Source organism: Thalassophryne amazonica, chromosome 5 (assembly GCF_902500255.1).
Source record: "Thalassophryne amazonica chromosome 5, fThaAma1.1, whole genome shotgun sequence".
NCBI classification, from domain to species: domain Eukaryota; kingdom Metazoa; phylum Chordata; class Actinopteri; order Batrachoidiformes; family Batrachoididae; genus Thalassophryne; species Thalassophryne amazonica.
In genome coordinates this window covers 68,686,163-68,702,068 of record NC_047107.1, presented here as the reverse complement: position 1 = coordinate 68,702,068, position 15,906 = coordinate 68,686,163, and the positions used below count along the sequence as shown (strand labels likewise).

The 15,906-nt window shown below is 47.2% G+C and overlaps 1 protein-coding gene across 4 annotated transcripts in view; it reads right to left on the bottom strand.

The window, feature by feature from the left end:
* grid2 (glutamate receptor, ionotropic, delta 2) overlaps window positions 1-15,906 on the bottom strand; it is a 2,248,146-nt gene that overhangs the window by 639,307 nt on the left and 1,592,933 nt on the right. The gene's annotated exons all lie outside the window — the stretch shown is intronic.

Genomic DNA, 15,906 nt, shown 5'->3' with positions numbered 1-15,906 from the left:
AGCAGTGCAAACCTGCTACTCTCATCTGCAAAACAATTATTAGATATGAATGGTACATGTCAGCTGTTGGAAAGAGGCAGAGACGAGACTAAAAAATGTCTGTTAAAACATTTGTGTGTGTTTACCAGTCTGCATGACCTTGCAAAACCTTGAGGGAGGAAACATTGCTAATTTTAGCCCTAGGATGCAATCTCAGTCTGCCTCTAACCAAGCAGAGATCCCCATCCGTCCTCTGCAAGATCAAAGGGTCGTGTTGTGATGAGTTGAGGCCTGACGTCTATCATTCCTGGTGGAGCTAACAATACCACCAACAGAGATGCGGCACTTTGCTATCTTTTTAAAAGTTCCTGCCTGTGCGTGCATGCATGCATGCCGAGTTGTGTATACATGCATATGCATCCATATTGTATGTTTGGATAAGAATGAATTCAGGCTTTTAAGGTCAAACCCATTTGCTTTTATTTCCTTTGCACTTCACCATACGGGCCTGAATAGTGCGTCAGCTGGAATGCAAAAATTAAATAGTACAATCACAACAGTTTTATCTGATATTAGTCACTTTGAACAGTTGTACAAGGCTGCTCCTCCTGCGAAGATGCTGAGGATCTCTTATGCTGGAATGTTTGTGGCTGATCTTCCAGTGAAGCGTGAACCACTGAATCTCATCAAGATTGCAAACGTGATGAAACAGCTGAAGAGATCTGTAGCAGTGCTAAACTTCCTCAGGAGGGTGGAGATGCTGCTATCCTGATGTTGCATGCAATCTTTGCTTCCATTTGGGAGACAGGTATCATCCCAACAGACTGGGAGAAAGGACCTTGTGACAGGAGTATTACATAGTCTGCTCTCTCTTCCAGGTAAGGTAGCTGCAAGTGTCATTCTCAACATGATTCAGTGCCAGATGCTTGATGCTCAGAGCAGACTGGCTTCATTACCAAGAAGTCAACCAAGGATTACATCCTAGCTCAACTTGTAGTGATCTAAACCTAATATGAATTCCAAAAGGACTTTTTGTTCTTTGTAGTTCATCCTGATTTTTGGCAAACATGTTACTAGGCTCACTGGACTGCTCTGTGAGACATTCTGAGACACTCCACTCAATGGCTGAACATCATGGCCAGCCCATATTGAAGGACTGCAATTGCTGTGCAGGGTGGAAGTAAAGTATCTAACATCTACCCAGTGAATTCTGGGGTCTGTCAGAAATGTTTCTCGTGTGACGGAGGCCAGCAGGAGTCACTGTGCAATAGTAGTCAGTAAACCTCACTCGCCAACAGCTAGAAAGACTCTCTGGCCACAAGGGCAGAGCCTTGGGTTTTAGTCTTCTGGTAAGAGCATCCGCCTCCCATGCTGGAGATCACGCATTTGAGACCCAAGAGGAATAAGTGAGAGGAATAAAAAAAAAAAAAAACCCACAGAGCAAGCCGCTACCTTGGTGCTGTGACCCGGATAGGAGTGAATTTTTGTCAGTAAACCTCACTCCCCAACAGCAAAAAGGACGATCTGGCCACAGGTCAGAGCCCTGGGTTTTGAGCCTTCAGGGTAGAGCATCCGCCACCCATGCTGGAGATTGTGAGTTTGCGTCCTGAAGGAGGTGAGTGGGAGGAGTAAAAAACCCCCAAAAAAACAGAAAACTACAACACAAAGCAGAGCAAGCTGCTATACTTTCATAGACTGGCTGTTGGGTAATTTTGTGGATTCCAATGACTTAGATTTAGACTTAGACTTGCTTTTAATATGATTCAGTAAAAAAAAAAAAAAAAAAAAAAAAAAATCACATGCTGTCACAGAATAAAAATATCGATGCACTGCACAACTAAATAAATACACAAAATAAAATCACAGAATAAAAGACCGAAGTGTGTGACAGTGATAACTTGGGTTTTGGGGGGGAAAAAACCCTGCACTGTTCATTCTACTGATTTGCATTTAACTTGGTTGGGTATGATGGTTTGGTAAAAGCTGTCCCTGAATCTGCATGTTTTGAATCTCATGCTACGATAGCTTCTACCTGATGGCAGGAGGGAAAACAGTTTGTTAAAGGGATGTGAAGTGTCCTTCATTATTCTTCTTGCCCTGGACAAGCAGGCTGTTCTGCCAGTTCACCAATGGTTGGCAGCCTTGCCCTAATATTCTTGTCTGCTGCCCTCACACCCCTCCCCAGTGCCTTTTTGTCTGCAAAGCTGCTACTTCATGCCACAGAGAGATACTACTGGTTAGTACACACACTAATGTTCCTCAATAGAAGGAAGCGAGGACAGCCGTGCTCAGATGGGCATGCTTTAATCTGCGGAGAAAGTAGAGATGCTGGTTGGCCTTTTCAACCAGAGACGATATATGCAGAGACCAAGTCAAGTTGTCAGAGACATGAACCCCCACAAATTTTGATTGCTGCACAGACTCCTTAGTGAAAATGAATGTGAGGGGGCATCTTCTCCTGAAGTCATTCACCAGCTCCTTGGTTTTCTCCACATTCAGGATCAGATTGTTGTTGTTGCACCAATCAGTGAAGAGTCACACCTCTTCCCTGTAATATGTGTCACCCTTATTCTGGATGGGCCCCACTCTGCTATGTCGTCAGCATATTTTATAATGGGATTTTTGCTGAACTGTGCACAACAGTCATGGGTCATGAGGGTGAAGATGTTGGGAAAGTGTAGGAACACGGACCCACAACAGGGGGCGCAAATGAACGGACAATGGAGTAAGTCAAAATAACAACGCTTTACTGTTGTGAATGTGCACAACGAATACAACCAATCACAGTAATGGACAACAGTCAATTCACAAAAGTGTCGTGTGGGCAGGCTCGAAGATAGGAGATGCCTCTCCAAGGTAAGACCGGAACCACACAGCTTCCTCCGCCACAGGACCCCGGGAATACTGGAGCCGCCAAGTCCCGAACTCCCAGGTGGCCACTGCCTCCGCGTGTCGGACCTGGTACTGCTGGCGAGGAGCAAAGAACAGTTAGATGGGGGCGCGTATGCACCCAGGACTCCGAACAGCAGGAAAGGTACCTCCACCTCTCGTTGGAACAGTAATCCAAAAAACTAGCTCAATCCAAAAGATGCACTCTATTTGCTTTGATACGTTACCTCTCTGGTAGAAACGATATCTCGGCAAATGAGGTGGAGATGCCGTCCTGCTGATATACCTCCGTAGTGATTGGGATCAGCTGTCTCCGGTGATGGGTGACAGCTGTCATCCTGGCTGCTCCTGTAAGGCGGCAGCGCCCTCCGGTGCCTGGAGCCCGCACTCCAGGCAGGGCGCCCTCTAGTGGTGGTGGGCCAGCAGTACCTCCTCTTCAGCGGCCCACACAACAGGACCCCCCCCTCAACGGGCACCTCCTGGCGCACGACCGGGTTTGTCAGGGTGGCGACGGTAGAAGTCGGCCAGGAGGGCCGGGTCCAGGATGAAGCCCTTCTTCACCCAGGAGCGTTCTTCGGGGCCGTACCCCTCCCAGTCCACCAGATACTGAAAACCCCGGCCCATTCGTCGGACGTCGATGATCCGGGCAGGAGGTGGCGCCGGACCCGGAGTGCAGAGGGGTGAGGTGTGATGGGGTTTAAGCCTTGACACATGGAATACCGGGTGAATCCGCAGTGAGGCCGGAAGCCGGAGCCTCACTGCGGCGGGATTGATGACCTTGAGTATTTTGTAGGGGCCGATGTATCGTTCTTGCAGTTTCGGGGAGTCCACTTGAAGGGGAATGTCTTTGGTGGACAACCAGACCTCCTGCCCTGGACGATACGTGGGAGCCGGGGCCCGCCGCCGGTCTGCATGGTTCTTCGCCCTCGTCCGGGCCTTCAACAAAGCAGAACGGGCGGCACGCCACACCCGACGGCACTTCCGTAGGTGGGCCTGGACCGAGGGCACACCGACCTCCCCCTCAACCACCGGAAACAACGGGGGTTGATACCCCAAACACACCTCAAAGGGGGAGAGGCCGGTGGCGGATGACACTTGACTGTTGTGCGCGTACTCGATCCAGGCCAGGTGGGTACTCCAGGCCGTCGGGTGCGCGGCTGTCACACAGCGCAAGGTTTGCTCCATCTCCTGGTTTGCCCGTTCTGCTTGTCCGTTGGTCTGGGGGTGGTACCCGGACGAGAGACTGACCGTGGCCCCCAGTTCCCGGCAAAAGCTCCTCCAAACCTGCGAGGAGAACTGGGGACCGCGATCGGAGACGATGTCTGATGGTATCCCATGCAGATGGACGACGTGGTGGACTAGGAGGTCCGCTGTCTCCTGGGCCGTTGGGAGCTTCGGGAGGGCCACGAAGTGGGCCGCCTTGGAGAATCGGTCCACTATCGTGAGGACGACGGTGTTTCCCTGGGACGGCGGGAGACCCGTGACAAAATCCAGGCCGATGTGGGACCAGAGGCGATGAGGCACGGGCAGCGGCTGTAGCAATCCCGGTGTCTTACGGTGATCCGCCTTGCCCCTGGCACAGGTGGTACAGGCCTGGATGTAACCCCGGACGTCGGCCTCCAGGGACGCCCACCAGAAGCGCTGCCGGACGACTGCCACGGTTCTTCGCACCCCAGGGTGACAGGAGAGCTTAGAACCGTGACAGAAGTCCAGAACTGCAGCCCTGGCTTCTGGTGGGACGTAGAGTTTGTTCTTCGGTCCGGTTCCGGGGTCCGGGTCTCGTGTCAGGGCCTCCCGGACGGTTTTCTCCACGTCCCAGGTGAGGGCGGCCACGATAGCGGACTCCGGGATGATGGGTTCCGGGGGATCCGACGGCTCCGTTTTGACCTCATCTTCGTGTACCCGGGACAAGGCATCCGATCTTTGGTTTTTGGTCCCGGGACGGTAGGTGATCCGGAAGTCAAAACGGCCGAAGAACAGTGACCAGCGGGCTTGCCTGGGGTTCAGTCGCTTGGCGGTCCTGATATACTCCAGGTTCCGGTGGTCAGTGAAAACCGTGAATGGCACGGACGTTCCCTCCAACAGATGTCTCCACTCCTCAAGAGCCTCTTTCACCGCAAGGAGCTCTCGATTGCCGACGTCATAGTTCCGTTCGGCTGGGGTCAACCTGCGGGAAAAATAGGCACACGGGTGAAGGACCTTATCGGTCTTCCCGCTCTGGGACAGCACGGCTCCTATCCCTGAGTCTGAGGCGTCCACTTCAACCACTAACTGGCGACTAGGATCGGGCTGCACCAGAACGGGTGCAGACGAGAAGCGCCGTTTCAACTCCTTAAACGCGGCATCGCACCGATCCGACCAGGTGAAGGGAACTTTTGGTGAGGTCAGGGCTGTCAGGGGGCTAACTACCTGACTGTAGCCCTTAATGAACCTCCTGTAGAAATTAGCAAAGCCTAGGAACTGTTGCAACTTCCTACGGCTTGTTGGTTGGGGCCAGTCTCTCACCGCCGCAACCTTGGCCGGATCAGAAGCGACGGAGTTGGAGGAGATGATGAACCCCAGGAAGGACAAAGAAGTGCAGTGGAACTCACACTTCTCGCCCTTCACAAACAGCCGGTTCTCTAACAACCGCTGCAGGACCTGACGTACATGCCGGACATGAGTCTCAGGATCCGGAGAAAAGATGAGTATATCGTCTAGATATACGAAGACGAACCGGTGCAGGAAGTCCCGCAATACGTCGTTAACCAAGGCTTGGAACGTCACGGGGGCGTTTGTGAGGCCGAACGGCATGACCAGGTACTCAAAGTGACCTAAGGGGGTGTTGAATGCCGTCTTCCACTCGTCTCCCTTCCGGATCCAAACCAGATGATACGCGTTTCTAAGATCAAGCTTGGTAAAAATCTTGGCTCCATGCAGGGGCGTGAACACCGAATCCAACAGGGGTAACGGGTATCGGTTGCGAACCGTGATTTCGTTCAGCCCCCTATAATCGATGCATGGACGAAGTCCGCCATCTTTTTTACCCACAAAAAAGAAACCTGCGCCCATCGGGGAGGTGGAATTTCGGATCAACCCGGCAGCTAACGAGTCCCGGATGTAGGTCTCCATTGATTCGCGCTCAGGCCGTGAGAGGTTGTACAGTCTACTGGACGGGAACCCACTGCCTGGAACCAAATCGATGGCACAATCGTACGGACGGTGGGGGGGGAGTGTGAGCGCCAGATCCTTGCTGAACACGTCGACAAGGTCGTGGTACTCCACCGGCACCGTCCCCAGATTGGGCGGGACTCTGACCTCCTCCTTAGCTTGGGAGCCGGGAGGAACCGAGGAACCTAGACACACCCGATGGCAGGTCTCGCTCCACTGAACCACTACCCCGGACGGCCAATCAATCCGGGGATTGTGCTTCAACATCCAGGGAAAGCCTAAAACCACACGGGAAGTGGCCTGAGTCACAAAAAACTTGATCACCTCCCGGTGGTTTCCTGACACCACCAGCGTTACAGGTGGTGTCTTATGTGTGATCGGAGGGAGCAGGGAGCCATCTAGTGCTCGAACCTGCACAGGCGAGGTAAGCGCCACCAGAGGGAGCCCTATCTCCCTGGCCCATCTGCAGTCCAACAGATTCCCCTCAGAGCCCGTGTCCACCAGTGCTGGGGCCTTCAGGGTTAAATCCTCATACAGGATCGTGACTGGGAGTCGTGTAGCATTGTGGGTGTGTCCCACGTGAATGTCTCGGCCCACCCCTAGCCCAGTCTCTAGGGGCGGGCGTTGGTGTTGTAACCACTCGGGGCAGTCTCTCACATGGTGCTCTAGTGCACCACAAACAAAACAAGCTCCATGGGCCCGTCTCCTCTGTGCAGCTGGTGCCCTAAATGTTGCCCTACTCGTGTCCATAGCTTCGTCAGTAGGGGGAGCTGTGGCCCCACGGAGCGCAGGGGCCGTGGAGCGTGGGGAAGGCGGAGCGCGGTCGGAACCGGAAGGGAGAGGGACGGCGCGTGCCCGGCCACGCCCTTCGTCTCGTTCCCGCCGACGTTCTTCTAACCGGTTGTCCAACCGTATGACAAGATCGATAAGCCCGTCTAAATCCCGCGGTTCGTCCTTAGCCACCAGGTGCTCCTTGAGAACCAAAGACAGTCCGTTTACAAAGGCGGCGCGGAGGGCAGCGTTATTCCAGCCGGATCTCGCAGCCGCGATGCGGAAGTCGACTGCATAAACAGCTGCGCTCCGGCGCCCCTGTCTCATTGACAGTAGCACGGTTGAAGCGGTTTCTCCTCTATTAGGGTGATCGAACACGGTTCTGAGCCCCCTCACAAACCCATCGTATGTCAGAAGGAGCCGTGAATTCTGCTCCCAGAGCGCTGTAGCCCAAGCGCGTGCCTCACTGCGAAGCAGGTTTATGACATAAGCTACTTTACTAGCATCGGTCGCGTACATAACGGGACGCTGTGCGAAGACGAGCGAACACTGCATCAGAAAATCCGCGCACGTCTCCACACAGCCTCCGTACGGCACTGGAGGGCTTATGTATGCTTCCGGGGAAGGAGGGAGAGGTCGTTGAACAACCAGTGGAACGTCAACGTTATGCACAGGATCTACGGGAGGGAGAGCCGCAGCGGCGCCCGGAGGGCGCGCTTCCACCTGCGCGGCGAGAGCCTCCACCCTGCGGTTCAGGAGGACGTTCTGCTCGGTCATGAAATCCAACCGAGTCGTGAAAGCGGTGAGGATCCGCTGCAACTCACCGATTACCCCTCCCGCGGACGCCTGCGCGTCCTGTTCTTCCATTGGCCGTTCAACAGCCGGTTGACGCCCCTCGGGATCCATGACGCGTGCCGAGATATCCTGTTGGGAAAGTGTAGGAACACGGACCCACAACAGGGGGCGCAAATGAACGGACAATGGAGTAAGTCAAAATAACAACGCTTTACTGTTGTGAATGTGCACAACGAATACAACCAATCACAGTAATGGACAACAGTCAATTCACAAAAGTGTCGTGTGGGCAGGCTCGAAGATAGGAGACACCTCTCCAAGGTAAGACCGGAACCACACGGCTTCCTCCGCCACAGGACCCCGGGAATACTGGAGCCGCCAAGTCCCGAACTCCCAGGTGGCCACTGCCTCCGCGTGTCGGACCTGGTACTGCTGGCAAGGAGCAAAGAACAGTTAGATGGGGGCGCGTATGCACCCAGGACTCCGAATAGCAGGAAAGGTACCTCCACCTCTCGTTGGAACAGTAATCCAAAAAACTAGCTCAATCCAAAAGATGCACTCTATTTGCTTTGATACGTTACCTCTCTGGTAGAAACGATATCTCGGCAAATGAGGTGGAGATGCCGTCCTGCTGATATACCTCCGTAGTGATTGGGATCAGCTGTCTCCAGTGATGGGTGACAGCTGTCATCCTGGCTGCTCCTGTAAGGCGGCAGCGCCCTCCGGTGCCTGGAGCCCGCACTCCAGGCAGGGCGCCCTCTAGTGGTGGTGGGCCAGCAGTACCTCCTCTTCAGCGGCCCACACAACAGAAGAGGAGGGAACTCAGCACACACCCTTGTGGAGAGCTTGTGCTTAAGGTGATGATGTTCGACCTGCTGTTGTTACCTCCGTGAACAAACTGAGGCCTGTTTGTCAAAAAGTCCAGTATTCAGTTTAACAGGGGGTGTTCAGTCCCAGTGGGCCCAGTTTGTCAATCAAATGCTGTGGGATTATTGTGAGAGAATGCTCACTGACCTTAACATTGACAATGCTGTCAAGTCTTTATTTCAGCTCTCAAGAAGCTGGATGAGGACTCACAGTGCCTGGGTTTTCAATTCTCCAGAATTTGAACTATGAGAAAGGCTTCCAGTGATTTCTGGAAATTGGGCATTATCAGTTTTTCTATATGTGGTGAGAGAAGAGAGCTTGTTGAGAGAGTTACTTATCTCATTACATGGCCTATGAGGTTGGGAGATGGCTGGAAACACCCGAGTAGAGTCATGAGGTTTCTGAACAGAAGTGTATGACAATATCGTTACACAAACAGTAAAGACGAGGTTTTTGGACATTTTGAACTTCTGGTATATTGGTGTGGTAATGACTTCTGGATCCTCCCCAGTGACATTGTGGAGTGTTACCCCAAGCTCAATCCAGTGTGCAGGTGCTTCAGAGCCCAGGAGTCAAGGTCAAGGTGGTAGTCCATGTATTACCTAACTATTGCAGATAGATTATAACTTGTAGAGATGATGATCAACTGCCGATCCTCAGGGTGGTTGCCTGTCTGGATCCAAGGGAGTTCACTGAATTTATGGACAGGGAAATGTGCAGCACTCACCACATGTTCCTCAACCTGATCTGAGCTTTCATATTATATGATTTATTGACTAATTTCAATTTGAATTCCTACTTAATGTGATCCATGGATACTGGGAATCTTTTGAAACATCAGACTTTGGAAACCAAGACTTATATTACAAGACTGAAAACTTGTTTCTATCTTTTTTTTCCAACCGTAGTTTGTAGAAATCAAACAGTCAGCAGAGAATTTTTTATATTGCAAACTGTTTTAATTATTATTTTAAAAAGTCAAAAAGAGAATAATTGGCTATTTTCATTTTTAAACTACTTAACACATTTTACATTGTATGGATGTCTTGAACTCTCGAGTATTAACTTTCTAAATATCCTAAGTAAGGAACATATTTGCTGACATTTGGGGTGAAAACGTTGCAAATCTTTGAAAGAGTTGCCAACATAAAAGCCCTGAAGGGGAATAAATTACAAAGCCAACAAAGAGATGCAGAACAGAGAGAAAATGTTGAAAATTGCTAAAAAGGCAGATCTGTGAGCCAAATAGGGATTAAAATTCACAGCAGGCAGTCAAGGGCATGCAAAGAAATATCAGCAGATGAGAATTATCCAGGACACCCCACTCAAAGGATCAAATTTACACATTTAGATATTTTATTTGAATCCACTATCACACAGACAGACCAAAATGCAAAAGAAAAACATAATTTGGAGATTCCACCCCCTGCCCCATAGCAGACACTTACAGGCTTTTTTCCTTGTTGATTTTGTCATCTTCTTCTTGCAGCCTGTGCCTCACTGAGGACAAGCTAAACAAACCCAGGATGACTTTCAGTGGTGGCATGTTCTTAAAGCTGTTAGCCATTTAACAGCTGAAACTAAATCAATGCGACATGTACACGCACAAATGCAATGACATGGAGAAACACAATTAAATCTCATATGCAAGATATATATATATATATATATATATATATATATATATATATATATATATATATATATATATATATATATATATATATGCTAAAATTGTCATATACAGTAAGTGACAGAAAATGAATGAAGGGATAATTTTATTTTTATTGCCTTTTTTTCAAGCAAGTGTTATAAATTACTTGACAATAAAACATAATAAAAAGAGGAAAACAACACTAATTAACAAACGCTGCATCTGCATCCTCTGACATAATGCACTAAGTCAAAGCATGTGACCATCCACATACCTGCACAACAGCATCTCAGTATCTATACCATACCACATTGGGAGCTTGGTACTGATTTGGACAAGAGTGGTGTGCAAAAAGTCAATCTCCATCATACAGTCAGGTACATATAAGTAGGGGAAACCCAGGGCATGGTGAATCACGGGGCACAGTGAATCAGTAGCGATATCTGCAAAACTATATATATATTTGCAGCAGTTATGCCATATTTTTATGCATAAAGACATCCCCCTATAAATTAGTGTTTTGTTTTTGGAAACATTAAGGGTAAAACTAAGTGGCAAGTGAAGTCAGTTTTTCCCTATCCAAAGTAAATTTTGTGGATGTCAGTGTCTTTGTATTTATTTCTCACAACAGAGGAAAGGTGGCCCAAAAAATTGATATTAGTTAAAAGACTACCCTGTCCAACTGATGAGCATGTGTTATGTCTTCTCCAGACTATCAGCTATTTGATAACATGACTCATGTGCGTCACATGCACAGGGGGCACAGTGAATCAGTCTAGAAAGTGATTTACTAAGCCCCAGTATCAAGTGGATGAGAAATATTACTTGTTGAAGCTTATACATTTATTTTTCCATGAATTATTTCTATAATTTGTGTATATAAACAACTGTTTTCACGTTTGAACAGAAATTATGATAGTTGTACCAATAATTTTTATCAGTTTGAACATTAAATATCTTCTGTTTGTGGTATATTCAATTCAATATAGGTTGAAGAGGATTTACACTCTGACTCTGATACTCTGACTTCTTGCTCTTGCTTGCCTCTACTGGTGGTTGGCTCTCACTGCGGTATTGTATCACTTCCTGTTCCGGAGCACAGCGGTGTTTTTCTGTATCTGTTAGCTGTTTAATCTGCGCAGTTAGATTGATCTAGTTATCTAGATTACGATTTGTTTCCCAGTGTAATCTTTACGTGCCTTAACTAAAGCACTCCTTCTGCTGAATCACCTCTAAATTATTTACACATTATTCACTTTGCGTGTTTTTAGGAATCCGCTAGCTTAGCGTAGCTACTAGCTCTTAGCCGATTTAGCATGGCGGCTTCTCCTGTCTCTCCCGCACTTTTCTGCTCTGGGTGTGAAATGTTTAGTTATTCCTCGGCCTCCTTTAGCAGTAACGGTACTTGTAATAAGTGTAGCTTATTCGTAGCTTTGGAGGCCAGGCTGGGCGAATTGGAGACTCGGCTCCGCACCGTGGAAAATTCTACAGTTAGCCAGGCCCCTGTAGTTGGTGCGGACCAAGGTAGCTTAGCCGCCGTTAGTTCCCCCCTGGCAGATCCAGAGCAGCCGGGAAAGCAGGCTGACTGGGTGACTGTGAGGAGGAAGCGTAGCCCTAAACAGAAGCCCCGTGTACACCGCCAACCCGTTCACATCTCTAACCGTTTTTCCCCACTCGACGACACACCCACCGAGGATCAAACTCTGGTTATTGGCGACTCTGTTTTGAGAAATGTGAAGTTAGCGACACCAGCAACCATAGTCAATTGTCTTCCGGGGGCCAGAGCAGGCGACATTGAAGGAAATTTGAAACTGCTGGCTAAGGCTAAGCGTAAATTTGGTAAGATTGTAATTCACGTCGGCAGTAATGACACCCGGTTACGCCAATCGGAGGTCACTAAAATTAACATTAAATCGGTGTGTAACTTTGCAAAAACAATGTCGGACTCTGTAGTTTTCTCTGGGCCCCTCCCCAATCGGACCGGGAGTGACATGTTTAGCCGCATGTTCTCCTTGAATTGCTGGCTGTCTGAGTGGTGTCCAAAAAATGAGGTGGGCTTCATAGATAATTGGCAAAGCTTCTGGGGAAAACCTGGTCTTGTTAGGAGAGACGGCATCCATCCCACTTTGGATGGAGCAGCTCTCATTTCTAGAAATCTGGCCAATTTTCTTAAATCCTCCAAACCGTGACTATCCAGGGTTGGGACCAGGAAGCAGAGTTGTAGTCTTACACACCTCTCTGCAGCTTCTCTCCCCCTGCCATCCCCTCATTACCCCATCCCCGTAGAGACGGTGCCTGCTCCCAGACTACCAATAACCAGCAAAAATCTATTTAAGCATAAAAATTCAAAAAGAAAAAATAATATAGCACCTTCAACTGCACCACAGACTAAAACAGTTAAATGTGGTCTATTAAACATTAGGTCTCTCTCTTCTAAGTCCCTGTTGGTAAATGATATAATAATTGATCAACATATTGATTTATTCTGCCTAACAGAAACCTGGTTACAGCAGGATGAATATGTTAGTTTAAATGAGTCAACACCCCCGAGTCACACTAACTGTCAGAATGCTCGTAGCACGGGCCGGGGCGGAGGATTAGCAGCAATCTTCCATTCCAGCTTATTAATTAATCAAAAACCCAGACAGAGCTTTAATTCATTTGAAAGCTTGTCTCTTAGTCTTGTCCATCCAAATTGGAAGTCCCAAAAACCAGTTTTATTTGTTATTATCTATCGTCCACCTGGTCGTTACTGTGAGTTTCTCTGTGAATTTTCAGACCTTTTGTCTGACTTAGTGCTTAGCTCAGATAAGATAATTATAGTGGGCGATTTTAACATCCACACAGATGCTGAGAATGACAGCCTCAACACTGCATTTAATCTATTATTAGACTCTATTGGCTTTGCTCAAAAAGTAAATGAGTCCACCCACCACTTTAATCATATCTTAGATCTTGTTCTGACTTATGGTATGGAAATAGAAGACTTAACAGTATTCCCTGAAAACTCCCTTCTGTCTGATCATTTCTTAATAACATTTACATTTACTCTGATGGACTACCCAGCAGTAGGGAATAAGTTTCATTACACTAGAAGTCTTTCAGAAAGCGCTGTAACTAGGTTTAAGGATATGATTCCTTCTTTATGTTCTCTAATGCCATATAACAACACAGTGCAGAGTAGCTACCTAAACTCTGTAAGGGAGATAGAGTATCTCGTCAATAGTTTTACATCCTCATTGAAGACAACTTTGGATGCTGTAGCTCCTCTGAAAAAGAGAGCTTTAAATCAGAAGTGTCTGACTCCGTGGTATAACTCACAAACTCGTAGCTTAAAGCAGATAACCCGTAAGTTGGAGAGGAAATGGCGTCTCACTAATTTAGAAGATCTTCACTTAGCCTGGAAAAAGAGTCTGTTGCTCTATAAAAAAGCCCTCCGTAAAGCTAGGACATCTTTCTACTCATCACTAATTGAAGAAAATAAGAACAACCCCAGGTTTCTTTTCAGCACTGTAGCCAGGCTGACAAAGAGTCAGAGCTCTATTGAGCTGAGTATTCCATTAACTTTAACTAGTAATGACTTCATGACTTTCTTTGCTAACAAAATTTTAACTATTAGAGAAAAAATTACTCATAACCATCCCAAAGACGTATCGTTATCTTTGGCTGCTTTCAGTGATGCCGGTATTTGGTTAGACTCTTTCTCTCCGATTGTTCTGTCTGAGTTATTTTCATTAGTTACTTCATCCAAACCATCAACATGTTTATTAGACCCCATTCCTACCAGGCTGCTCAAGGAAGCCCTACCATTATTTAATGCTTCGATCTTAAATATGATCAATCTATCTTTGTTAGTTGGCTATGTACCACAGGCTTTTAAGGTGGCAGTAATTAAACCATTACTTAAAAAGCCATCACTTGACCCAGCTATCTTAGCTAATTATAGGCCAATCTCCAACCTTCCTTTTCTCTCAAAAATTCTTGAAAGGGTAGTTGTAAAACAGCTAACTGATCATCTGCAGAGGAATGGTCTATTTGAAGAGTTTCAGTCAGGTTTTAGAATTCATCATAGTACAGAAACAGCATTAGTGAAGGTTACAAATGATCTTCTTATGGCCTCGGACAGTGGACTCATCTCTGTGCTTGTTCTGTTAGACCTCAGTGCTGCTTTTGATACTGTTGACCATAAAATTTTATTACAGAGATTAGAGCATGCCATAGGTATTAAAGGCACTGCGCTGCGGTGGTTTGAATCATATTTGTCTAATAGATTACAATTTGTTCATGTAAATGGGGAATCGTCTTCACAGACTAAAGTTAATTATGGAGTTCCACAAGGTTCTGTGCTAGGACCAATTTTATTCACTTTATATATGCTTCCCTTAGGCAGTATTATTAGACGGTATTGCTTAAATTTTCATTGTTATGCAGATGATACCCAGCTTTATCTATCCATGAAGCCAGAGGACACACACCAATTAGCTAAACTGCAGGATTGTCTTACAGACATAAAGACATGGATGACCTCTAATTTCCTGCTTTTAAACTCAGATAAAACTGAAGTTATTGTACTTGGCCCCACAAATCTTAGAAACATGGTGTCTAACCAGATCCTTACTCTGGATGGCATTACCCTGACCTCTAGTAATACTGTGAGAAATCTTGGAGTCATTTTTGATCAGGATATGTCATTCAAAGCGCATATTAAACAAATATGTAGGACTGCTTTTTTGCATTTACGCAATATCTCTAAAATTAGAAAGGTCTTGTCTCAGAGTGATGCTGAAAAACTAATTCATGCATTTATTTCCTCTAGGCTGGACTACTGTAATTCATTATTATCAGGTTGTCCTAAAAGTTCCCTAAAAAGCCTTCAGTTAATTCAAAATGCTGCAGCTAGAGTACTGACGGGGACTGGAAGGAGAGAGCATATCTCACCCATATTGGCCTCTCTTCATTGGCTTCCTGTTAATTCTAGAATAGAATTTAAAATTCTTCTTCTTACTTATAAGGTTTTGAATAATCAGGTCCCATCTTATCTTAGGGACCTCGTAGTACCATATCACCCCAATAGAGCGCTTCGCTCTCAGACTGCAGGCTTACTTGTAGTTCCTAGGGTTTGTAAGAGTAGAATGGGAGGCAGAGCCTTCAGCTTTCAGGCTCCTCTCCTGTGGAACCAGCTCCCAATTCAGATCAGGGAGACAGACACCCTCTCTACTTTTAAGATTAGGCTTAAAACTTTCCTTTTTGCTAAAGCTTATAGTTAGGGCTGGATCAGGTGACCCTGAACCATCCCTTGGTTATGCTGCTTTAGACGTAGACTGTGGGGGGGTTCCCATGGTGCACTGTTTCCAGTGCACCACTCTGCATTTAATCATTAGTGATCGATCTCTGCTCCCCTCCACAGCATGTCTTTTTCCTGGTTCTCTCCCTCAGCCCCAACCAGTCCCAGCAGAAGACTGCCCCTCCCTGAGCCTGGTTCTGCTGGAGGTTTCTTCCTGTTAAAAGGGAGTTTTTCCTTCCCACTGTAGCCAAGTGCTTGCTCACAGGGGGTCGTTTTGACCGTTGGGGTTTTACATAATTATTGTATGGCCTTGCCTTACAATATAAAGCGCCTTGGGGCAACTGTTTGTTGTGATTTGGCGCTATATAAAAAAATTGATTGATTGATTGATTGATTGATTGTATTCTGTTTTTATTTACATTTTACACAACGTCCCAACTTCATTGGAGTTGGGGTTGTATATGCATCAGTATATATTTTAATAATAATTTTGAAGAAATCTTTATAGTCATGTGTT